Raw genomic sequence first — 25,117 nt, 5'->3', positions numbered from 1 at the left:
ATGCTCTTTATTTCCAGATCTGACAAACTGAAAAAGCACATAATTTTCCTGTGAGAAGTAAATGTTTGTTTTCTTTGGAAATTACTCCACTGGTTGTCTCTTTCTCATACTGAATTTCCCTTTCCCTTGAGAAAACAGAATGAAAGAGTTTATATGAATTGACCATATTTCACTGTGGTTAATTTATAACAATAGCATTTTAGGAATTTCATTTTCAGATGCAGGTTGAAAATATATACTGACTTTTTGCCTTTTTTTGTTGCCTTTCACTGTTCCATATACTTCTCTTCAAAAAAAGTGAATTTAGGAAGGTTTAAACAGCATACTCACCCAATACTGCAACCCGATGCAAATTTTTAGAGAATGCTTACAAATGTCAAATCCCTCTGAAAGTGATATACTTTATTGCTGTTCTTTCTTATAATACAAACATTTCAGTGCAGCTCGGATCTTATTTTTCAAAATATACAGGATTTTGATATATGGACAACAGGAGAATATGTATTTTAGATATAATGCCATAAGTGCTCAAAAGTTATTTCTGAGCTGATTTAACATGGAAAATCTCCAGGTAGATTAATTTTATAGGCTGCTTTTATGGGTGTAACATTTCAAGATGAGAAAGCTGTGCTTCTGAAATTTAGTTTCGGCAGATTTCATTGGCACCTCCATCTCCATCTTTTATTACCTTAAAGTTGAAATTTAATTTCTGTCTCTTTTTTTTTTTTTTTTTTTTTTTTTTTTTTTAATCCCTCCTATTTTTACTTAATTCCTTACTGAAATGACTGGACCTGTATTTTTGTTCTCAGGTTCTGTTGTGTCTATTGGTATCTAACTATTTACATTCTGAATCAAGAAACAAAATAATTAAAAAAGAGGCACTTAAATAACTATGCTGAAAAATTGCAAGAGCTGTGATGTAGAAGATTCCTACTGGGACAGGCAGCTATAGAAGGAGGTTAATCAAATGTCCCCCAAAACTCTCTTTCCAAATGCCTGAGTTAATTCACAGTGGTAAGAGCGAGTTGCCCCAAACCCAGCAGCTGTATCGTGGTAAAGGCAGAGCTTGAAACTGCAGCCCTTGCACACACAAAACTTCTGAAACACGACTTTTTAAAGAAACACCTATTTGTAACATTGCCAACAGGGGCTGCGTTTCAATGAAAGGACAATGTGGGCTATACACAAGCATGTTTAGTAATGTTTCTGCATGACTCTTAATATGGATTCAGTACACACTTCATAGATGTGTTCAGAAAAAACCTATGAACAATAGTGCGCATTTGCGTATTGTATGTTTTCCTATTTCTGAGACACAGTACAGAAAGCATAGTAACTGCATGTGAAAAGTGGCTTTCATGCATGTGCTAAGGATGCTTTATAAACCTCAAAACCTCAGCCATTTCGTTGGCTGTTATTGTTACTTGTTTCTTTATCTGTTGCACAGAGATACTCAGTATTCTGGCCTGCTGGCCTGCAAAAATTGCTAAACAAGGAGAAATGTATTTTTTAGATTTCAGGAGTGCAGGTTAAGAGAAAGAAAAAGAAGCATTTAAATCAGAAAATGTGTCTGTGTGTCTTCGTGAGTGTGTGTGTGTGTGTGCGCGTGTGTGCATGTTTGGAAATTCACAAACTAACACTTTCAGGCTATGATCTCAGTTTTTATGACTGAATTATATACCTTAAAAAATTGGTCTCACTAATATAAATGCTAAGAAACTCTCAACAATTGTGGTACCTACTGAAATAAAATTCTCTGCAAGGGAATGACAGAGATACAAAGCGCTAAACAATGACGATTTCCTCGCTACCAACGCAATTGCATAAATTAGGTGTGCATAAGTTTCCAATGATTTATAGCAGTTAAAACTTACAAAAAATGATTACATTTGATGTTTCTTTAGAAAATATAAAAAAGCTGATGTTTACTAGCAGAGTGGCTAAAAGAAGCAGGAGCTAAATCTAGATTATAGAATCTGTCTTATAGGGATCTTTTTACACTTTTTATATAAATTACTTTCTGCAAATTTTCCTTAAAGATACACTTATTTGACATTAGTCAAGCTTGCATATACTATTTGTTAGTTTGGAAAAAAATCCTTTTCTTTTTTCTCCTCTTGCCATCCTCACTGCTAGCCTATTAGTGGAAGTGGCATTTTATTGATTAGACGTTTAATAGCAATATTCTTCTATATTTGCTCAAATGTTTAACTGTTTGCATCATAGCTGGTGTAAAGGTCCCTAAGAATGGTACAACTGAAATGGGAGAATGAAGAAATGTATTGGCTATGACAAGAAGAAGTAATTGCTTTTCCTCAAAGGATCAGATGTGGTGTAGTTGTTTGAAAAACAATCTAAACAACATTTTGTTCATCATTGATTTTAAAAGCATTAAAATTAGTTTTTATGCAGCTATACCCATTAAGATTTTATGTATAGTGTGTAGGGTGAATAGTTAAGAAGCAATAAAGCATTCTGCAGTAAAATATATTTTGCCAATTGTCAGAAGAAATAAAATACATAGATTCGGAATGTTTGTTTCCTGTAGAATATTGTGATATTTGCCATGTTAATTACAATCCAAATAAAGCTATTTATTTGTGTATTTTAAACAGCTTTGTAGCTGTAGATGACTAATACAACTGTTATTGGAAGTGTTGTGTTTGGAGGTTATACGTTCATACTGATGAGAAACAATCATCAGCTACACATATCCCAACAATTCTTGAATTCTAAAAATAAATCTTCTGGTAGAAATTAGTGTTCCAAAGTCTAATTGTAAATTTTAGCCTCAAAACCAAAATGAGAGTTCCATGCTGTGCAATTTTCTTCTGTACTCCCTTTAGTTCCTCATGTCAATGTCTGCATTCATACACAAACTAGTTCCTTCAATTTCACTGAAGTAGTTAACAATTTATTAAAAAAAAAAAAGTCTAGCAAACAGTGACAGTTTGGTGCCCAAGGAAAGGGAACTTATTTGGTTATTACTTGGAAGACCATAACCTTTTATTTTGTTTCTCAAAAATGAAGAGAGAAGTATGTATACAGAACAACAACATGCCATCAGAGAGAATAATGCATATAAAAATGAATTCCTGTTGTTGTGTTCAGGTGTGTTTGTGAATAAAAAGTGGAATTTTGAAAAGTCAATTAAAATGCATTTAAATTCTTTAACACCAGAATTCTTTAATGTGAAAAATTTTTCTAGACAGTTTGTCAGTATCGCTGTAAGCACTGTGCTGTGATCAGAACTGGTTTCCCCCACCTATGACTGTTAGATGGCTCAGAAATGCATTACACCTTCCTGTTTCAAAGGAGACCACTCTTGAAAACATGGAAGTACTTATAAAATAAATAACCTTTAATTAAATATCATTGTCTAGCATTAATCTTTATAGCTCGGTTCCCTATGGAAATAAAAGTGGATATTCAATTTGTTTTGATTATGCATGAATTTTAACAGAAGCGTTATTTCTACATTGCTGTGTTCTTCAAGAAAGCAGCATATTTGTGTCGGCATAAGCCATTAAGAAGATGGTTCCTCATTAATGTGAAATAAGAGTGACTCATTTCTGTTGTATATAAATAGATTGACATTTAGAAAGATTAATTATTATTTTTAAGAATAAACATCACTTCATATGTGGCTGGTGTAACTTTCCCGTTCAGTCAGAAATCCCAGTTATTTTCAGAGTTAACTGTGAAGTGAAATACAAAGTGTTCCTATTGTTAAATAGGTATTATTTGTGGTACCTGCTGATATCAGGGATGTTTGGTTGCACAAGTCAAGATGCACTTTTCTCCTAAATTAAGCTTTGCATAGTGGTTCTCTATGTACATACACCAGACAGATCAAGGATACATATATCTTGAAAACAAACTCCATTCAAAAGGGTATCTTAAGCCTCAGACAATTTCATTCATCTTTTCCATCTTTGCTTAGGAGAATTTTGTGAGAGCCACGTCAGGAAAGTCCACCAAATTCTCAGTGCCAGGTCACAGGGCCAGGATGCCTCCCACTTCATCAGACTCTTGCAGCACTCACCAACAGGTCTTCTGCTTATGGCAAACAGAAGTTAATCTACTCTTGGTGAAAATACACCCTTTAGTGCTGAGCTAATGCCGTCTCCTGTGCTAACCATGGATGAGGGATAAACAAGGAGGAAAAGGGTGGTCTTTTCAACTCCTCAGTATTGGAGTACAGTTCTTGCCCTGGCCTCTAACAGTGAAGTGAAGAAGTCAGCTTTCATGATGAATGAGGAGGTAGACCATAATCTCTGTAATAACGCTCTGCCTGATATGGTCTGAGGATGCTTGTCCTCAGTGCAGTAAACACTGGATTGTTTTGTAGCTGTGCAGTAAGACACACTTTGCCACTCCACTGTGGCTGTGCATTTGCAGGAGATGTCAGAAAGTGTTTAAATAATGTGTAATGTCGTGTTGCTCTTTCATCATTTAGGGAAGTGGCTCTCCCCTGTGACAGTCATTATATGCTCAGTGCTGAACCTTGGAAAACACTTTTAATCCTGTCTGTTGTGCCCACACAGCTAGGCAAATGCATACATTCAGCACAGAAGCATTATCCCAATGTATAACATGATGTTTAGTGATGAAGCCTGAACAAAATGAACCAGTGCAGACCCTGGGAAACATCCACTGCAGAGGCAGAGCTGTGGGCAGATCCATCAGGGTAGAAAATAGCCCTAGGGGCAGAATTCTCTGCACCAGGCAGGGATCCCAGCAATTCCTCTCACAGCCTGGCTCTCTACTCTGCAAACAAGGTTCAGAGATAGAAATAAACAAGAGAAGTGAAACAACAGATAAAAAGAAGGTCACAGCAGAATGAGAAAACAGAGAAGCAGCATTCCTCTCAGTCTTGCACATATAATCTCCATTCTGGTTATAGGAAAGGAGTAGGGGTCTGCAAAGACAGACTGCTTTTGGATGGCTGTCCTGCCATCCCACTTGTATAATCAGGATCCCAGACTTCATGTATAGTCAACAGAAAGGTGCAGTTTTTTAATGCTGCTGTTTTGAATTTTAATTCAGAAGCTCTACTGACTACATAGGAATCCTTGACACTGCCAAAAGAGAGACAACACTGGTATGCATTCAACATTTTCCTGAGAGTCCCTCCCTTTCTTTCATTTAATGGGAGGTAGAAAGCTGTTGTTGGGGATGTTGGTTGTGCAGTGACTAGGCTGGGAGTGTCACAGCGAAAGGGCACAAGTGTGCTCTCCCATAAGTGTGGGAAGAACTGCAGAAATTCTTTTCAGAAACTAGGTGGACCAAATAAAAAAAATTATCTTCATATCTCAGGCTATAGACCTTCTCGGGATTAACTCTTGCTTCAAATCTAACAGATGTAGTTGGATATCACTTTTTCAACTATCCAGTCACACATTTGATAGTTGCAGTGGGGGATAATCCACCCTAAACCTCACTTAGAGGTTTCAATGCTATTAACACTGAGCATCTGGAATACAACTTTAGTCTTTAGCTGTTGATTTTTGCAATTATGTAAAAATTTTTGATTTTGTTCCCTTCTGGATGAAGATTTCCCTAGTATTAAGTCCATATATATCTCTAGAGATGTGCTTAAACCATAATGAAGTTATCCTTTGCATTACTCTAAACTAAATAAATAGAGTTATTTATATCTTTCACTCTAAGTCCTCCTCCAATTCCATCTCTGAAGTCTTTCCTGCTGCAAAGTCTTTCCTTCTCCAAAGTCTTTCTAACCCTTGTAGGACCGATCCCACTCCTATTAAGAACACATGTAACTTTTCTACTTCTAATCTGTATTCCCTGTTTATTCATCTAAGGACCAGTCTAGTCCTTTTAGCTACAATGTCACACATTAAGCTCCTGAGAAGGAGATGAAAGGGATTAATAGATCTAGAAGTCAATTTTTAAAAGTTTACACCAGAGTGAATGCTATTACAAAAGCCTTTAATGAGAATGAATCTGTGCAAATATCACTGACTGCACCTCTTCAGCATTTGTTTTACAGTAGAGATAGTTGCACATTAAATGTCTTTTGGCAAGGGACGTAAGGATTCTATCGGGAGCAATATAACATCCACTTTTTGGTACTCTATTCCTTGGGAGATCATATTGTTTCCTACTTGAGTAAGTCTATCAAAACCTGCCCTTGCTCTGGAAAGCATAATTTTGTTAACACTCATTTTCAATCTTTCTTGAACTTGCCAGTAAAATATATTTCAATGGGCTTGTTCAGTGTGGTATGAACACAGACAAGAAGATAGCTGGCTGTGGCTGGAAAAAAAAGAGTAGAAACAGAAGTTGAAAGTTGCCCTGAAAATATTCTGATCTAAAATTTAAATGGTTGATTATTTGCCATAATTTCTTCTTTAAATTATAACCGACTGGTTCTATTACAGATGCTACTTCCCAGTGCAAGTGAAACTCTCTGAGGAGTAGTGATAAGCCAGTGAAAGTGTACGGAGGAGGGGGTGAAAGAAGCACGGTCAAGAGGATGTGGTGAGAGGAAACGATGAAAGGCCATATTAACATAGCAGGAAACAGCAGAACATGTGGCAAACACACTGAGGACTGCATGCATTTTATGTGTCAAATTACATCTAAGGAGGTTTTTTTGGAATTTAAAGCATAGTAAGAAAGTATGTTGCAAAGCTCTCAGGACCTAATTATGTGGGACAAATTAGTCTGCAAGACCTTCATAATCTCTCTAAAGATGTGGGTGTAGAAGTAAGTTAATGAGCAAGTTATTTTGAGTGAGTGTCTGAAACTCCAGTTGTGCCACATGTAAAAGAGCTTATATGCAATAAACAGAAAACTGCAGGAGGTTTTAATGCATACCTGAAACAGCAGAGTGACGTAAGGCAGATAAGACAAAAGGAAAGAGCTCATAGTGGGCAAAATGGGCTTGAACGTCTTTGAAGACTGGTAGAAAACATTATAGAGCTATAGTTTAAGTAAGAACAATCTGCAGATTCTATATTGTCATAATGAAACACATTTTCCATAGCTTAGATGACTCATCTACTACCTCTAAATACCTCAAGGTATTTAAAGACCACAACAGAACTAAGATGTGAGAGAAGCTAAAACAGATACCATACCTGCAATTTCAGCCTTCAGTTGGGAACCAAGTGGCAGCAAAAGTTTGTCTGTTGTCAGAAATTTCAGATGAACAGGAAGAATGGTGTCTCTGAGACAGATTTAGCAGGGACCTTCACAGCACTGACATGGTTGAGGGGAGATGATAGAAGCTGTAAAAAAGATCAAATTAAGTACCTTAGTGCTTATATAGGTTATATATTAGGAAATCTGATTCTTACCTCAAGCTAAATAAGTGTTAATAACAAACTTTGAATCATGAGACCTCAGATTAGTGATCAAGCCAATCATCTGTGTGGAATATTTAGTGTGTTTGAAGTAATCTTTATCTGGAAAGATAGTGAAAGAGAGTTGAAAACCTCTGTTCTCATTGTGTCTGTCTTTTTTATCCACTACCTATTTTTACTGTTTCCTTTAGTTTATGCACTTAGAGATGTGACTGAAATGTGATCCTTCAGTTACTCCAAGAGATTTTATCTGCTGGGTCAAGATGTTTAGCCAGCTTGATCTAAAGCATTGTTTGTAATTCAGCCTGATGCATTGTTACATCTCCAGAAAAGCTCAGATGACATATTTTTTAAAGAAAAAGTTTCAAAAATAAAGGGACTGATCCCCAGCATTAGTCCCTTTCTGGCTGGAAGCGTAGTAATGAATACAGTCCTTTTTCTAATTAAGACAATTTCCTCTTGAACAACAAATTATAGGTTTGTGTGAAGCTGTATTGTCCAAAGAAGAGGATATATCTTGAAAGGTGGACTGTAGTAATCTTTTTTGCCTATAATTTTTCTTTGTTTTAAATACACAGTTATTCATAATTGCTTTAGAAACAATTTTTACAGTGTGTAACAATGTTCCACTGGTTCAGAAAAATGAGAACAAAATGTTCTTTGCTCAAACAAACAAAGCGTTAATCTTTGTTCTATCTATTGATCCTCCTTAGCCATCGCCCTTCAGTTTATGGCCACAGGACTGCCTGACAGCTGGGGAGGCATGATTTTAAATGTTTTAAAATTAATGTTTAGAAGGTGTGTACTTGCAGTCAAAATATAAATAGAAATTTTTACTGGAGCTCTTAAACCCTTACAGTGTCAGTATAACTGCACACTGTGCACCTGTAGTTACAGGTATCAGCATTTCTGTTGTAAGGTCTTGTATTGAAGAGAGATTTGGTTTAAGATAGACAGCAAGTATTTTTGCATTGTCATATTAACTCTAAAATTCTAAAATGTGTCTCAAATATTTGGACACTTTTACCATGTGGAAAAACACATATATATATATCAAGTTGCTTGTCTTTTCTTTCATTTCTTAAAGTCGCATTAGTTTGGGTTTCAATCTAGAAAGATATTACTTGTTGAATTTTTTTATTTTAAAGTAAAAAAAAAAAATTATGGGATATAAAATGATGCATTCAATGAATTTGTGAAGCTCTACAAAGCAGGATCTCTAGAAAGTCTGATAGCAGTATGAATGTACTTCAGGCAATTGCACAAGAAAGTTAGTAAATAAAAATGGAAGCTGGCTTTATGAGTGAATACTGAAAATGATGCTCTCTTGTGCAGAGAGCACTAGTGCATGTGAAACCCTATGTGCTTTTTACATAATATGCCTCTCTAGTTAACATATAACATAAAGTGTCACAGATCTTTTAGAGCTTGATTCACTATGAAAGAAACACAGCCATCTGTAGTGTGAAAGTTTATGACTCAATTGTCCACACCTTACAAAGTGATTCAGCAAAGACATATCTGGGCCGTGGAAACTTTTCTTTCCCTTATTCCATTAGTTCTTGCTTTGAAAGAATAAAAAAGATCTTTGAGATGCAGTATGCATTTTAATTCTCGCATAGTAAGACAGTGTGCAGATTTAAGCTTGTGCTTTTACTTATTATTTTTGTTTCACAAGGCCATTTCCTGCTTCTGAATCATATTTTGAATTTTCAAAGGTGGATTAATAAAATGTGAAAAATGGCAAGTCATTTTCAAAGTGATGGGCGCATGGATAGATTAGATCAGACAGAAATCTGGACAGACCATTGGAGAAATGTTGTTAGACAAAATAGGACTTCTGCAATTACTTCTAGTCCACTTGTGACCCATTTTATAGAGGTTTTTCAGTGCTATTTTTTAGCCTTCTTTTTCTCACAAAAGTAAAAACCCTATGTAGAGCCTTAGTAATATCCCATACTCATGTCCTTATACAAACTGTAAGGCAGTGTCCAAAATAATCAAGTTTGGCAGTATAAATAACACTGTCATTTCCTTTTCTTTCTTTTCCTTCTTTTTTTTCTCTTTCTTTCTCTTTCTTTTTTTCTTTCTTTTTCTTTCTTTCTTTCTTTCTTTCTTTCTTTCTTTCTTTCTTTCTTTCTTTCTTTTTCTTCTTTCTTTCTTTCTTTCTTTCTTTCTTTCTTTCTTTCTTTCTTTCTTTCTTTCTTTCTTTCTTTCTTTCTTTCTTTCTTCCTTCCTTCCTTCCTTCCTTCCTTCCTTCCTTCCTTCCTTCCTTCCTTCCTTCCTCTTTCCTTCTTTCTCTCTTCCTCTTTTTCTTTCTTTCTCTCTTTCTCTCTTTCTTTTTCTTTCCTTTCATTCTTTCATTCATTCTTTTGTTCTTTCTTTCCTTTTCTTTCTTTTCTCTCTCACACACATACACTGTATGCATAAAACGCGTAACTCCCCTTTTACATTTACTGCAGACAGACACAGTTCATGTGCCTAGGTCAAACAGCTGATACACAGTAACTGCAAGGACTTCTGCATTTTCCTTCTTTATTTAGTGTTCTCTCTAAGTCTTGTTGTGTGAAGAACTTCCCTTTAGGACACCCTGCAATATCTCCTTCTTCCTATCTTTTGTTTTGATTGGGGTGGATCCACATCTGACATTGTGAACAAATGAGCTTCAGTAACTTTTAAATCCCACTTCAAGTCTTACTGAGTTCTAACACTTCTTGACAGATTGGGGCAACCCTGTTATATACCCTCTGAAGAAATGGTAAATCTTTTTGCCCTGCATGATAGCTGCCAAGTAGAAGAAGCTGAATGCACATCTAGCCTCACTTTGGAAATCACCTTGCTTCAGGAACATGCTATTTCTCTCATTTGATATTAAGTCTTTGCCAGAATCCAACAGTTTCAGATGAGCCAATTTTTTGAGATAGAAGAGCAGGAAAAAGTCAAAGGTATCCCTCTTACTTTTTTTTTTCTTTTTTTCCCTCCTGGTTGTTTTTAATCTTGGCATTCTGTTCATGGAGAGATCTTTGTTGCCAACATGTCTGCTGCTTCTCCATCTCTCACCCTTCAGGTTTCTTAAAATAGCTAAGAACACAGAGTTTCTAAGCCTGAAAAACACACTTACTGGGAAAAAGGGTATGCATGAAGTTAAAAAAAATATATTTATACTGTAAGCCCTGCAACCTGGCTTCCTGCCCACGTTTGGGCATCTGTGCTGTCTCTGGATACCTCAACTGACACATGCCAGATCCAAAGAGGAAGAAATAAAGGGCACTGCTGGTTCAATGCTGAGCCCATGAACACAGTGCAGTATCTTTGAGAGGTGGGGTTTGCCACCATTAGTCTGCTCATTATCACAGGTCTCTGGAGAGTAGGGTTCAGTCTTTATTATCTGAAATTAAAACTTCTTTCATAATACATACTGTCACTTCAAGCAGAATTCATTTATTCATTCTTTTCATTCTTTCACTGCAGAGTCTGGAGTATGTTTTCAGGTGAGTGCATCTTCAAGTGCAAATCCAAAGGAAGGCATACAGGGCATGGCAAAAGACAGAAGATGATAACACATCAGATAATTTAACACATTAGATGATAATTTAACACATCAAAAGTTCACATATCTAGAGTTGGTACTGAATACATGAAAATAGAAACAAAAGTTTTAGAAGGGAGCATAGCAATTCCTCAGGTTTTGGCACAGAAAACAAATTCTCCTCTGACGAAGGGGATGGGTTTTCAAAAGGAAAAATTCAAACTGGAAGAAAAAATGCTGGCACACAAATGAAGAGGAAAGACAGAAGGAAAAATTCTTGATACATATGATAAGCTTCAGAAAAGCATAGGGAGTTCAGAGGGTTGAAGGAGGAGTAACTGAATTCAGGATCCAAGATGTATGCTATTTAATTTCTCTGAACTACTTCTGTTTTCACCTTTTGAAATTTTCATGGATTTGACAAAGGATTTTATTTATGGTCAACAGACATGAATATACAGCGAGAAGTAAAATGATGGAAGAGTATGACTAACCCTCTTTGCTGCCCTAAAAGACAGTCCTTAAGCCCCAAACAGCAAATGGCACTGTCAAAAAGATTTCCAGTAGTACTGCTTGCCCTTGGCCCATCCCTTACTACCTGGAAACACTTGGCTACCAAGGTTTTTTGCCTTCACAGGGTTTATGCAACAAAGAACTGTAAAAACATAAAGACTGTCAGCTCCAAAGATATTTTTATCCTCTCTGCAGGATTCAAGGATATGCAAAGAGCAGTTGGCAGATTTATGGTACTGAGTTAGGAACCAGTTCTGCACTGGCTGAAGAGCTTGTTGAACTTGCACAGAGCATAGGGTACAGGCTGGGTGGGTTGTGCCATCTGCTTAGAAACAAAGAGCAAGGGAGAATTTCAACAGCTGTTTGTTGAGTCAGATACTCATCCCTGATTGTTTGTGCCACAGTGGCAGATTACTGCCAAAGAAATGCATCCCCTGTTGCTTAATACACCTGACCTGGATGTTATAAAGTTACACTTGCTGGAAACAAGCCTTATGATGTAGTGCTCCTAAAATGCCAGTGATTCTACTAGCGAAATGTCCTGAAATCAGCATGTTGAGTTCATCCTTGTTTCTTTGTAGCTAATAGTGATAAAGCAGGGGGCAGTAGGGATTTATCCCAGCTAATTCTACAAGGTGATTAGGGCATGAGCATGATGCTTATATTATATTCAGGTTTTCCCTGAATATGCTCAGTTTTGTTGGGTATGACATACTGCATGTGAGTCACTCATATTCTGCATGAGTCATATGCTGAAGTGTGAAAGCAATGCTGTATCTCTGCCGTTGTTACCCGTTGCTCAGCTGCTGCCGTACCACAGAGCTCAAGCCAATTGAGCTCACCTTCCCAGTTTGAGCCAGCTCTCATCAGCTGCCTGAGCCCTATAAATGTGATCCATAGTGTTGTCCAACATATAACTAACGTGAATGCCATATGTGTTTGGGATTGGGCTTTGAGTTATGAGTCTGTGGGTTAGAACCTCCAAGAGTTCTTCTGAAAGGATTGTAAAGTGTCCAGAAAACATGCTGGCATGTCTAAAATGCTTTTTAAAAAGGGAAAGAATTTCAGTAGTCTTTTAAAGTGCACTCATCTGTAGTACTAAGTAGATAAAATGTGTTTGTTTTCCTCACAAACCAAACATTTTAGGACCGCAAATCTTCCGTATGTTTGATGGATTGCTTAAAGATCAGGTGAACCAAGATGCTTCACACCTTCAAAGTCTGAGAAATTCTGGTGCAGTCACACCCTGGAGATCATTAGTCAAACATGGCACATCCATTGTGGACTACTGATGTGGTTTTGAGTTTTTTTTTTCACTGATGAAAAAATAGAGCTTCAGTTTAGAGGCAAGTGTCAAGATGTTGCAGAATTTGTTTTGGCTGCAGCCCTCAAGCTGTTCCCTGCTGTGGCTGTGGTCACTACATAGAGCCCCTTTTTATTTGTGGCATACAAATTTTGGTCCACTTAAGTGGTAATGAACACCTCTGGTTTAAAGCTGCTTAATAAAGGATATAAAGAAGAGTACAGTTATATTATACCTGTCATTTGTGAGTGTCCAGTGATTCTCCAACACTGTGTGATTCATGGAGCTGAAAGAAATGATTTGCCTAAAAAATTATTAGTGCTGATTCTGCCTGCAGAACCCCTTAATTCCTGTTACACATGTCAGCATATTATGACTGTGAGCTGTCAGATTCTAAGGACTAAAATTTCATTTTTCTGTCTTTTCATGCTGTGCTTGAGAACTATAGGTCGGAAATAATTCCCTAGCTAAATTCTTCAAATGGTAAACTCAACTGTTTTTGTTCTCTCTCACTTTGTCTCTGCTACTTTCTAAATTTGTGTTTACATTAGTGACTTTCTCTTCTTTTATGTTTCTCTAAGAGAAAAAAAATTGATTTTCTTCCCAGAACCAGTGTCCATTTTAAAGAACCTAATCTTAATTGACAGCACACAGGTTTGATACAAAAATATTTTTATTGTTATATTAGTTAATATTTTGATCATAACATGGATTATTTTAAAAAGAAGGAGGAAGAGGCAAGGTTAGTAGGAAACAAAAAACTCTTACCACTTCATGTGGTTAAATAACCTTGACACTGGAAAATATTTTTGCCATCCTCCTTGAAACAGGAATTTGTTGACACAATGTTCAATAATAGAGATACAGGACTAATGTTAACATGCTTCAAATACTGCACCAAATAGCATCTATTGATCCACCTGTTATTATGCTTGTTACTGAAATGCTGTATGTAAAGCAAAGGAAACCAGGTTCCAATTTAAGTCATTAATAGATTGGTTTTGAAATTTATGTTATACAAGTCCAACAAATCAAGAATAAAAGCATGTGAAAGGCTGTGTAGTCTGTATTGAATTACTCATTTTTTTCCACAGTAAAAGCCTTTAGCTAGAGATTGACCAAAGAATTTTAAATATCTCATTATATATATATGTCATTGTTCAAAGTGTCCCTAAATGGGATTAAACAATACTCACTCAAGAGTTTCCTGTGATGCCTACTCCACTCCTCTCGCCCCCCCTTCCTCTCCTCACCTTGACTTAAATTAAGGCTAATGATATGTTTTCAGCGTAAGGTAAAAGAAGGATTTTCCTTGAATGACTTTCCAACATTTTCAAATCTAATTCATTATAAGTACTTCTATCAAATGATTACTTATTTCATCTCATTGTCTTAGAGGATTTAACTCTAAAATACACATGTTTGATATGGATTTAATGACCATGTTATAAACTGAAGCCAACTGAAGCAGTGTTCACCTACAAATTTCTGTTTGTACTCAGATTAAAAATAATGCCGGGACAATTTTTCAAAGAATAATAGATTTTTTCCTAACTGCTGTTTTTCCCCTTGTGTGAACTAGTTTATCTTGGTTGCTTGCTGATTCTTCAATAAAAGGTAGGAGATAGCCTCATGAGCTTCAGAGGAGAGGAAGGAAAGGGCAAAGCAGAAAGAACAGTGGAGAGAGGCTATTTTTGCATAAAAGGCTACTTTTGAGCACCAACTCAAGGACATTACACATTTTTAAACAAAAGACCTATTTCAAAAACCATTCCCCTTTTCTAATCCAAAAAAAATATTTCCATAACCATAAGCATAGTAACACTAAACATCTTTATAAGGAGGAAAGAAGCAAATAGTTTTGGTTTCTCACCAAAAAAAAAAAAAAAAAAAGTTGAGATAATTAAGGTAGCGAACATATTGCGCTGCTATATTGGTTCAGTCACCTGATCTGTCTCTCCGATCACTATTTGCACGATATACATGGTTTTGACGGGCTTGTGATAGACTGCTGTCTGAAATTCTTTAATCTGGGTCTCCTGTTTGGCAGTGCAGCAGACTTTGCTATTTTGGGTTTTTGAAACAGAGCCATACTCTGGGAGGATAAGAGATAGCTGTGACTCTGTACTGACTCATCAGTATGAAGGAAAGCCAGGTAAACTCAAACACAACAGTGGTCCTGTTTGTGCTGCTGCTTGAGCAGATGTGCAGCAGAAGTGATCCCACTGAAATCTGTGGTGTTACACCTCTGTGCATGCCTGGCTATACCTGAGAATCAGGCCCAAATAGTTTTATGTTAAGAATACCATAAGAATAAAATAAGCGTTTAAGCCTGCGGGAGGCATGTGGGAAAATCCAAACTTTCTGAGACTTTGTTTCAGGGGGTGAAACTGCTCAAGTCCCGCTTCGAGGACAGACTGTGCTTTTGCATCAAGGAGCAGCTTTGGCACAGGAGGGTAGATGCTGCTGAGCCTGTCTTTGGCCTGCGTAGGAGAAAAATTTATTAGCCACATACACATAGCTTAAGTGTCTCTGCTCCCAGATTACAAAAAATAGCAAGGAAGACTGAGTTATGAAATAAAACTTAAAAAAAACCCCTAACATTTTCTGATTTTGTATGAGGAACAAGGATGTGAACAGTTCAAATACAAAATGTAACCACTTAATCTATTTATAAATCTATATTTTACTGTAATTGCTTGTATTTTGACTTTAAATCATGTTGAATGTGAATTTTCTCTTAGTGTCCCTAGGACGTATGTAACTCTCCAGGTCTCAGTCAGGACTGAGGGATGGAAGAGCAAAACGTGCGAGAACTCAGGGCAGCATGGCCTTGGCCCCTTGGCCTTTTTAGCCAGCTTTGTCAATATTTCCTGAACACTTTTTTTCCCCTATGTGGCTTAAGAAAGAAAATTGAGTAGCTGGCTTTTTATGCATGGGTTTGAAGAGATGTATTGCTGAAGGCAGGTAGCTGTCATTCCCTGGTTGCTTTCATTTGGGGGGACTTATCAGGTCTTTCCTCTTTACTGCAGGTGTTTTTTCATCCAGAGCATTACAAGAGTGTTTTAAAACCTTAACTTTAGAAAGGATTTATTTTTAGGAGATGAAGAATGAATCTGCAGCTAAAAGGGCAAGTGGAGTCTGCAAAGTTTATACTAACATGCTATCAACAAGGAAGATCTCTAAAGCAGTCTGAAAATTAACTAAACACTATTTTCCTTTCTTTGGTTTGAGTCTGTTAGTTGTGGTTATCTCCTGCTTGTGTGCACAAGGTATATGAAGAGCCTCACTTCTTTTAAAGGGCAGGTGCAACTGAAATCCTTAGGGCAGATCCTCTTCTTCGACACTTACACTGGATCTGTCTCTGAAGTTTAGCTCGTGGTGCTGCAACCTGAACATTGTTTTGATGGCAAAATCCATTTATGACATCCCCCATTCCCTCTCTGTAGTTTGCTGCATTCTATATTGAACAAGACCAGTTGTGACACTGTCCTGTGAAGTGACTCTTTGGCATAGCCTGTCTTTAATCCATGTCTGCCACCAAAGAAAAGAGCGCATTGTCAAGGCCTGCTTCTTGCTCACATAAGAGAAGCCTGAAAGCAATCAAAGTAGGCTTCCCTCCCCTCTTAAACGGAAATCAGAAAATTTGATGTGGGATTTTTCTTACTGTTATTATCAAACAGGAATGAAAGATTTTCAAAGGCTGTTCCTATAAAACAGGGTTACTCAATACTCTTCTTTAGACTCCATGCGATTTCCCTTGCAAGTTAGGAAGAAAGGTATTGGATCCCAAACCAGATTACACAGATTGTTATCAAAACAAAAACAATGTGAAATAAAAAACACATACAGATTTTGTACTGTATATGCCCCAAATCAACTGTGAATAAAATTGATTTTCTTTTGTAGGAGACACCATTTGCTAGCAGTGAATGTGTAGGACAACTGCCTTGTATTTCTGAAAGTGCCTGCAAAAATGGAAAGATTCACAGAGTTTGCAATGAACGTTTCTCAAAATTTGCATGAAAGTGTGTAATTTGCCTCTTGCTAATAGTTATTTTCCTTCTTAAAATATTTCAGTCGAGTAACAGCAATGATAGTATGACGTGGGTTAGCTTTACAAATTTGTTTACATTTAGTATTTATATTGCAGTCAAGCGTAGCAGCTCTCCTCAGGGACTCATCTCTATTCACTGCCGCCAGTGCAAATTGCTGAGTGCTCTAGTCCTGCTCTGGTTCTTACAGCAGACCTCTCTCACACTTGGGGTTCTCTGATGGATGGGAGCACAGATGAGCAGGTCTGGGGCTCCTGACCTCAAAGACTTTATAGGAGCTGGTACTCAAAGGCTGCAGTGCAGTGAAGATTTACATGTGTTCTGAACAACCCATCTGAGTTCAAGTTAATCTTTTCAGGATTAAGATCCTGAAATTTAAATGGTAAACTCATGCAGCACGAACAGCCAATAATCTATATAACCAGTCTGTAAACAACCTACAGGCTGAAAGCTTTCTCCTGGCCTACGAATGAAGTAGCGAACAGAGAGAAAAAGATTTGCTTCACTTAACAAAGAATGATCCCCTAATCATAAACAAAATGGGGGTAAGAGAGGACAGGATGGTGATGAGTGCAAGGAGAAACAAATCCTTAGTAAATAGTTTCATTTGCTCCAATATTTCTTTGCTGTCATGATGTAATTAAACTGCATGACATTCAAAGTTGTTGAGAAGATGTGCTACAGAGGAAAATGCAGGCATGTGAGCTCTGAGGGCAGTACGCAAATCTGTGAAGAAACCATAGCCCTAACGCAAAATTTATAGGATCTTATTTCCAAGTAGGTAATAATGTACAAATTCCTCAGGACCAAAGATGAGTTAAAGGAAGATGTCATGCAGGAGCAAACTGCAGAAAACCCATCAGCTGCTACCCAACGTGACAGACCCAGAGGCATCTCCAGAACCATTAACACAACCGCCTAGGGAGTTTGACAAGGAAAAAGATTTTGACACTGGAATAATATCTGCCAGCACTTGGCATCTGTGTCCTGTGATGGCCAACCAGCCTACATGGGTACTGACTCCACTGCTGGAAAAAGTAGGAAAAGGAGAGCAGTAGCAGAGAATTATCATTTCTCATATGAACTCATAACATTCACAGAAATTTAGAAATGGGAGCTGGAAGGACAAACCATTTTGCCTATGCATATTTGTAATTTTTATTCACAAAAAAAGAAAATATCAAAACTATATATTTGAAAAGTATCCTGAGAACATTTGACTTTATAGGTAGTGAGTGACAATAAACATTGAAACAGTATTTTTGCAGGTCACAGGCTTCCCAAAGCTGACCCTGGGCTAGCACTAGTTGCTGATTTCTAGGGTGAAAATTATTCTTATTTAACCCAAGTGTTTGGTTTTCATACACATTTTTTCCTGTTTGCAGCCAAATCAATAATCTGAAGATCAGAAAAAATGTAGTAATAAGTAAGAACTAAATCTGGCAGTTCTTATGCAAACATCACTGTTATACTAGCTATTTGAAACCTTGGTCCAGCACTTAATTCCAAGGGCAAATCTCTTCTGAACATTTTTTCTATTGCTAGCGAATCAGGCCCTATGAACTCCTGGAGGGCTTGTGCCCATGGTTTCCAATGCCCAAGTGACAGACTGGTCTAGCAGGTCCAGCCCCCACAGACATTTTGTTGAGCATGTACTTTCATAACCTTGTTGCACTAATATTGTTTGTGAAAAACAGCAAAAATGCTTGCAAATATCCTTTGAGCCAATCTGCAGTTTTTATCTGAACTCACATATGAATGCCTCTGCAGCAGCAGCATTTGTCCAGCTCGCATCGTCCCAGCAGGGTACAGCCTGAAGGAAGGGAACGTGCAGCTTTCGTCCTCGCTTCAACCAGCATCCTGTTTGCACCTTATGTGTTGAAAATGGCCCCTGCCTCTGCTCCCAAACCATTTGCCTTATTTGTTGCTCTTGTGACGCTGAAAGAGCTCCCTGCTCGTTGCGGCTGCAATTATGGTTATGGCTGAACCCCCGGTACTGGAAGTAAGAGTCCGGCCCTGGAGAATAGAAGGCTATAGCCTCTAGCATGTTGTTCCAGTCCACTGGCATCTTAACTAGACAGCGTTAGGTTTAGCATAAAATCCATATTCTCAGCCTTATGGAGAAGCAAGGCAGGTTCTGTTTTCTTTCTCCTTTTACTGCAAACATCAAGCAGCCCGACACAAAGTTCAGGAGACAAAAGACTGGTTTTGTGTCGGCTTTTTGCCTCCACATATCTGTCGTTTACCTGTACCCTGCGAAGGGTGTGGTTCACTCTGTAACAGCAAGAGGTAGTGAGAGAATAACCCTATCCTGAGAATAATCTGAATAATTTATTATTTAAATGAGATTTTGTGAGGTAAAACGATGAATCCAGTACAGCCCCCTTCTGAGTTTTAAGCATTGTTTCTTTGAAGGCATAAATTTGCTTTGCAAAGGTTTCTTGCTCTACTGTAGATGGTATTCTTACTTATGCTACATGGTGACAAAACCTAAAGAGGGAGTCAGATGTGTGCTCTACAGTACTTGAGAATTTAAGTTAAATCTGTAATTTTCCCCCCTGCATTTCCTCAGAGAAATTAGCTATTCTATTCACTGCATAAATTTTCAGGTTTTGCTAGCACGACACTCAGGGTGTTGAATTTTTTATGACAAAAATGCTGTAATAATTGTTGAACAGATGTAAGTGTTGGAGAGTGGGCTCTGGCAGACCTCATGAAACCTCTATTAGCAATTTAACCCTGTCGTTACTTGAGTGAAATGGAAGTGGAAAAGGACAGAGTTTTGAACTGTTTCATTCTTGACAAGCACAAGGGGCTCCCAGGTGGGGGGTAAATGACCTTTAATTAGATATATTCCTAATGAGAGTAGAGATTTAAAAAAAAATCTGAATGAGCACTAACTCTATACAACAGCACTATTAGGACTTTCTGCTGTGATGTGTGGAGCTAAGAACAATTCTGGATGGAGGTATCCCAGTCCAGTGATCTCTGCTGAAATACTCATAGGACCTAATCCTCCAATTTTAGGTCAGTCTCTGTAATACACCTCTCCTTCACTGCAGCTGAGTTAGCAAATGATGACAAGACAAAAAGTTTATGTCCAAGAAACCAGAGGTGCTTTAGATGTTCCACACCTGCCATATTAAATAAGTGGCTTTTGAAGCCTCCAAGGCTTCAGGAAGGGAATTGAAAGAAAATGGCAGCCCATCAGCAGTGTAACTGAGTACTGTGGGAACTGCCTCTATATGCAGGTGATGGCAAAATAAGGTGTTTTTCTGTAGCCTTGTACCTGAAGCAGAGATTTTGTGTATTTGTGTGTAGAAATAGATGTGTGCAGATAAAACAGTCATACAGGCATAAGCATAAACTCATACATATAAACACACCCATTCTAAAAATACGCATGCATTTAAAGCTGGTATATATAGAAGTATTACCTTGAAATAATAACCCCTGTTTGATGGAAGACAGTAATTAGGAAACAATTGCTGATGGAGTCCTAAGACCATATTATCTATGCGCTTGTTGGGGAGAGCCATACATACAACTGCACCACACAAGGGCAACGTAGCAGTATAGGATTGTTTTGATTGTTTTTTTGATGCATCATGTATGGATGCATTCTGATTTTTTCCAGTGAGTGAATAGGTTTGCTATGGTGAGTGTCACTTTGCCATTGTAATTTCAGTTAGTAAAGGAGCTTAAGGAAAGAAATTATATGTTTGACTCTAGAACAGAAGTAAAGATGCAGAAGCCTGAGAGATTCTGTCTATCTCATAAATTAAGTTACTTTTCTTGGTTTTGGCTTGGTGTACTAAAGGCAAAAACTTTTTTGGGGCTTTTTTTTGTGTTAATATATGTAAAATCTATGTTTATCCTTGCTCCATCTGCTTTTGTTTTACATGCCCCTGTGGTGCTTAGTGAGGCATGGGGAACTTTAGTGCAGTGGCTCAGAAGTTTTGTGGATAAAACCAGGCAAAGTCTAGCTCTAATTTATGACACACATGATAGCATGCATCTATAGTAAAGTTACTAAAAAATTAAAAATATGTAATTTTTTTCCAAATCTGTGTATGTATGAGATGTGCTAACTGAACTTCTCTGGAATGGCAATGTTTTCAAAGGCTGGAAAGATGTTCGGACACCTGGCTATTTCTTTATACATTTATCCAATCAGCTATGTTAGTGAGTATAAACAGAGGTATTTCCAGTGTATCTACATATTCAAGAACATAATCAAACATTTGTAGGTGGACTGCTTCAGAGACATGCTTTCACAGCCCTTCCCTGTTTGTAGCTTATCTGCAGCTTGGCATTTTTTCTGCTTCTCTTTGTTGTTCTTTCATATGCTGTGCTATCAGAACCTTATAAGTAAAACAATCTTATATAGGAAGCGATGTCCAGTAGAAGTGCAGCAGAAAATAAGATAATAGTCTAGAGAAAATGTCACTTATGGATCTGATTATCATTTAAACTTGCCTGATGTGTATTAACTATATAGACACAGCAACTCAAAGAGTTTGTTTTGAATGATTTATTCTTATGCCTAGAACACACAGCATTTACAGTTACATCTTCATTTCAGATTTCATTAAAGAACTGCTGTACTTTGCAAGGTGCTCAAAGTCAAAATGGGTAGGGTGTCTGTAGGGTGTCACTCTGTAAAAACTGATGTGATGATGTCATAATTTATGAAAGAACACATGCAAAATTTGCTCCACCATTGAATTCTCTTCCCTCGAAACAAAACCCAAACCTCAAAATGTGACTTCTGACATTGCAAGGTATCTTGTGGCTTTTGCAAATTTAGATGCTCAGATCTTCTTAGAAAGTTCTCATTTGTTCTTTTATCAATTCATCAGTCAGTACTGAAATGTGGTCTTATTTCCCAAGCTTTGAAAGAACCCAGGCTTAGCACATATTACAGCTATTTGTTAGAATTACAGCGATATTTGTTTGAATGGGAAGAATATTTGAGAAAGCGTAAGATGTATAAAGCTGAAAAGAGGTGGGATACCTGAAGAATGGACTTACAGGTTTGAGGTTAAAAACCACAGTGTCACATACACACACACTCCAACCATGTAAAAAAGAGATGTATTTGGTAGTGATCCTGACAGCAGAGAGTACTGCCCTTTAGAAGCCTATATATAAGGTTCTTATTACTTAGTGCTGCACTAGAAGAGATAGAAGGAATCAACTTTACAGATATATTTTAATAAATTTTGTTGTCAATAGTCAAACATAAACAATGTATATTGATAGGAAAGAGCTGAAAAATAAAATTAATATGATATTTATTACCTGTGTATTAAGATCACCGTAAAATCACAGTTGGAAACTGAAAAACTAGAGGAAAGTTAGTGAGTAAATGTACTTGCCACTGTGGCAAGGGCTGTATAAAGATACTAGAGAAGAGATGCTGTATGAGCTTCTGATGTGAACAGATGAAGAATGGCTTAGTTTTACTCAAAACAACAGCATCACACAGGGGCACATCCAAACCTCTACTCCATGTTTCCTAGAGAGACTTCCAGGTAACTTCTTTTCCCTAAAGTATAGTACTGCACTTGGACACCTGGATGCCAAAGCAGCTTGTTTGTGGTAGGTCGGCACTCTGGAAATGAATCTTTAGTTAACAGCAGTGCGAAGTGATGGGCAACATGATCTCTGTAAGGAAAGGTGTGCTCCAAGAATAAGGAGCTATTAAAGAACTGGATGAAGACTTTTCACCACTGATACTGAAACCAGAAGTCTTGTTAAGTAGCCGAGAGGACTGCAGCTATGAATTCACCGTAACGAACTCTCAGTAGCAAAATGCAGTATCTTATGTGCTCATAAGCTGGATGCCAAAGTGAGGCAGCCCATTTCCTTTTTTGAAAAGCCTGTAAGCCCTTGTTTGAGGACTGAGGGAAGGGAAATATGGCATAATATGTTCCTGAGACCAGGTCATTACAGAACTGTAGATTAGAAACTGTAAAAATAAGAGTCCTAAGGAAATGGCACTTAAGTTAATGAAAGCTAGAAGACTCTTGTCATAAGTCAGAGAATTAATTTACAGAAAATGTTCAAACTTCATTTTAATCATGTCATCTGCTTATAAGGGTTGACTGAGTGGTCAATACAGAAAAAGAATATATTCCCAGAATTTCAGCTGCAACTCAGTCCAGCATAACTGGAAACTGATCTGCTTTTGAAAGAAGCCACTGATTTTCAGTGTTTATCTTTGACCTACAGGAACCAAATCAAAGTGGGACTCTCACATGAAAAAATCAAGGACGGCAAAATAAAAGGACTTCAAAACAAAGTCCAGGCCTCAAAGAACATTGTCAGAGAAGCCATATACTGGAATGAAGCATGACATGGGAAAAACCCCAAGATCAAGCCCTTTTTTTTTGAGACTTTTGGTTCAGTAATCAGGTATGAGATCTATCATCAAACATGGCATTTGCACTGGTGTTTGTACCATTATGGTCAAAGGAAAGAACATATAAGTAAAATCCATTGATTTTTTAATACTGTCTCTGCCTGGCTCTGTGGGGTCCCGTGTGCACCCACAGAAGCACGGGTGGGTTCAGTGTTATAGTCGGTAGCACAGAGTTGAGAAGGGCATTTGCGTGCGTTCTGGCAGGAGCATTTATTGCTGCTACACTGTCAAAGGTTGCGGAGGCAAATACCAACATGATCCCGAAACTCACAGTTTTATCCAGGGGCAGGGAAAAGGTGGGACCAGGGAACGGGGACCAATGGGGAACTCTGGGGGAGTGATGAGGGGGTAGAGGCTCACAGCCAACCAGGGAATCCAAACTGGGATAGATTAACATAACAGACCAATGCATCCTGGGAGAAGCCTTTCTGGTCACCCTAACCTAAGAGGTACTTGTGGTACTAGGGACTTGTCTTACTGAAAACTCTCTGTCCCTTGTAAGGTATGTTCACTGGCCACCACAATTCCTCCTTTCTGTATTAAACAAAAGGCCTCCCCCAGGGATCCCAACACCCCATGTCCTAAACAACCGAACATACACAAGACAACAAAAACGATCAGAAGTACCCACAACCCAATGTTCCAACAAGTCCTCAAATCCTTTAGAAAATTTTTCTCTCTGGATGCTGGAATGGATGCTCTCATGGGTGGAGGTGAGGTTGAAGCAACACAGGTCTCTTTGGGCTGTGGCACAGTCCACGCATCCATTGCCAGTGGTACCAGGAACATCCAGAGGATGGCAGGGTGATAGGTATTGGGTGCTGGGCATCATGGTCGTGAATGCAGGCACAGGCTCTGGCAGTTGCTTCTGTTGGGGTTTCAAACAAAGTTAAAATTTTGCAATTTCAAATGGGGGGAGCTTTCCCTTCCCCCCTCTTTTACTTAAAGGTCTGGGGAAAGGGGAATGGTATAACTGAACAAATGTATGGGAACATGTGGTTAGGGAATAAAGAGAGGGATGCAAGTTAACAGAAAACATCTCAATAGAGGTATTGGGGAGTGTGGCTGCAGGAAAGGCGAAGCAGAGGGGTGATGGTGGGGAATATTAACTGATGGGAAAGCAACAGAAGAGGTAAGATCTGGGGAGACACCACAGGTGTCCAACTTATCAAGTCAAAGTCTTGTTTGCAGTTCTGGTGACGGGACGGCATGTCTGTTTCTGTGGTGGACATGGGTGCTGTTTTGCGTTGTCTCCATTTCCAAGCAGCAGCTGTCTCGTCTTTTGACTGCACCCTGTTCATCTTGGTTGGCATTGTGTCCACAGGAACAGTGTTTGCTGGGCTGGTGCAGGGCTTGTTTTTCTCTGTCAGTTTCCAGGTATCATCTGTGGCCTTTGGCTTCTTCACGCTAGTCCTTTGATCTTTACACTCAGCATCAGAATCTGAGGATTCACTATTCTGTTTCTTTGGCTGCTTTTCTGCTTGCTCTAGCTGCACCTGCGAGCTGGTCAGGTCAACTGCTTCCCTTACAATGTTTCCGCAGCTCTCTGGGAACAGTCTGAGTCCTACAGCCTGGATCCTGCTACCCCCCCTCTTTTTCTGCTTCTTTTGCAGCACAGGAGTGGGGGATGCGGCCAGGGCCGATGAGAGGCACCATGCGGGCGGAGTTCTCACAGCTGGAGGAGCAGAGTGGCAGCAGCTGTGGCTTGGTAGCCTCAGGGCACTCACGAAGCAGTGGCGGGGCGGAAACGGTGTAGCCTAGCAGCACCGCGACGCTGAAGGAGTGGCCAGGGGAAGCGGGGGGGGACTGGGGCAGTGTCTCCCCAGGAGCCGGCCCCAGTCTGCTACCACAGCAGGGGAAGTCAAGTCCACTAGGTTGAAAATGACAACAAACTGTCCCTTTAACACCCGCGCCATGTGGGCGGCCAGGGTGAGCAGTGGCAAGTGGCAGCGCGAGGCT

The 25,117-nt window shown here is 38.5% G+C and overlaps 1 long non-coding RNA gene across 3 annotated transcripts in view; it reads left to right on the top strand.

Moving 5' to 3' along the window:
* LOC125328122 overlaps window positions 1-25,117 on the top strand; it is an 89,384-nt gene that overhangs the window by 11,198 nt on the left and 53,069 nt on the right. For all 3 annotated transcript variants that reach the window (XR_007204544.1, XR_007204543.1, XR_007204541.1), the window contains exon 3: window positions 22,969-23,151. This is a non-coding gene — a long non-coding RNA (uncharacterized LOC125328122). The remainder of the gene's footprint in view (window positions 1-22,968; window positions 23,152-25,117) is intronic.

This window comes from Corvus hawaiiensis, chromosome 6 (assembly GCF_020740725.1).
Source record: "Corvus hawaiiensis isolate bCorHaw1 chromosome 6, bCorHaw1.pri.cur, whole genome shotgun sequence".
NCBI classification, from domain to species: domain Eukaryota; kingdom Metazoa; phylum Chordata; class Aves; order Passeriformes; family Corvidae; genus Corvus; species Corvus hawaiiensis.
This window is presented reverse-complemented; position numbering and strand designations above follow the sequence as displayed.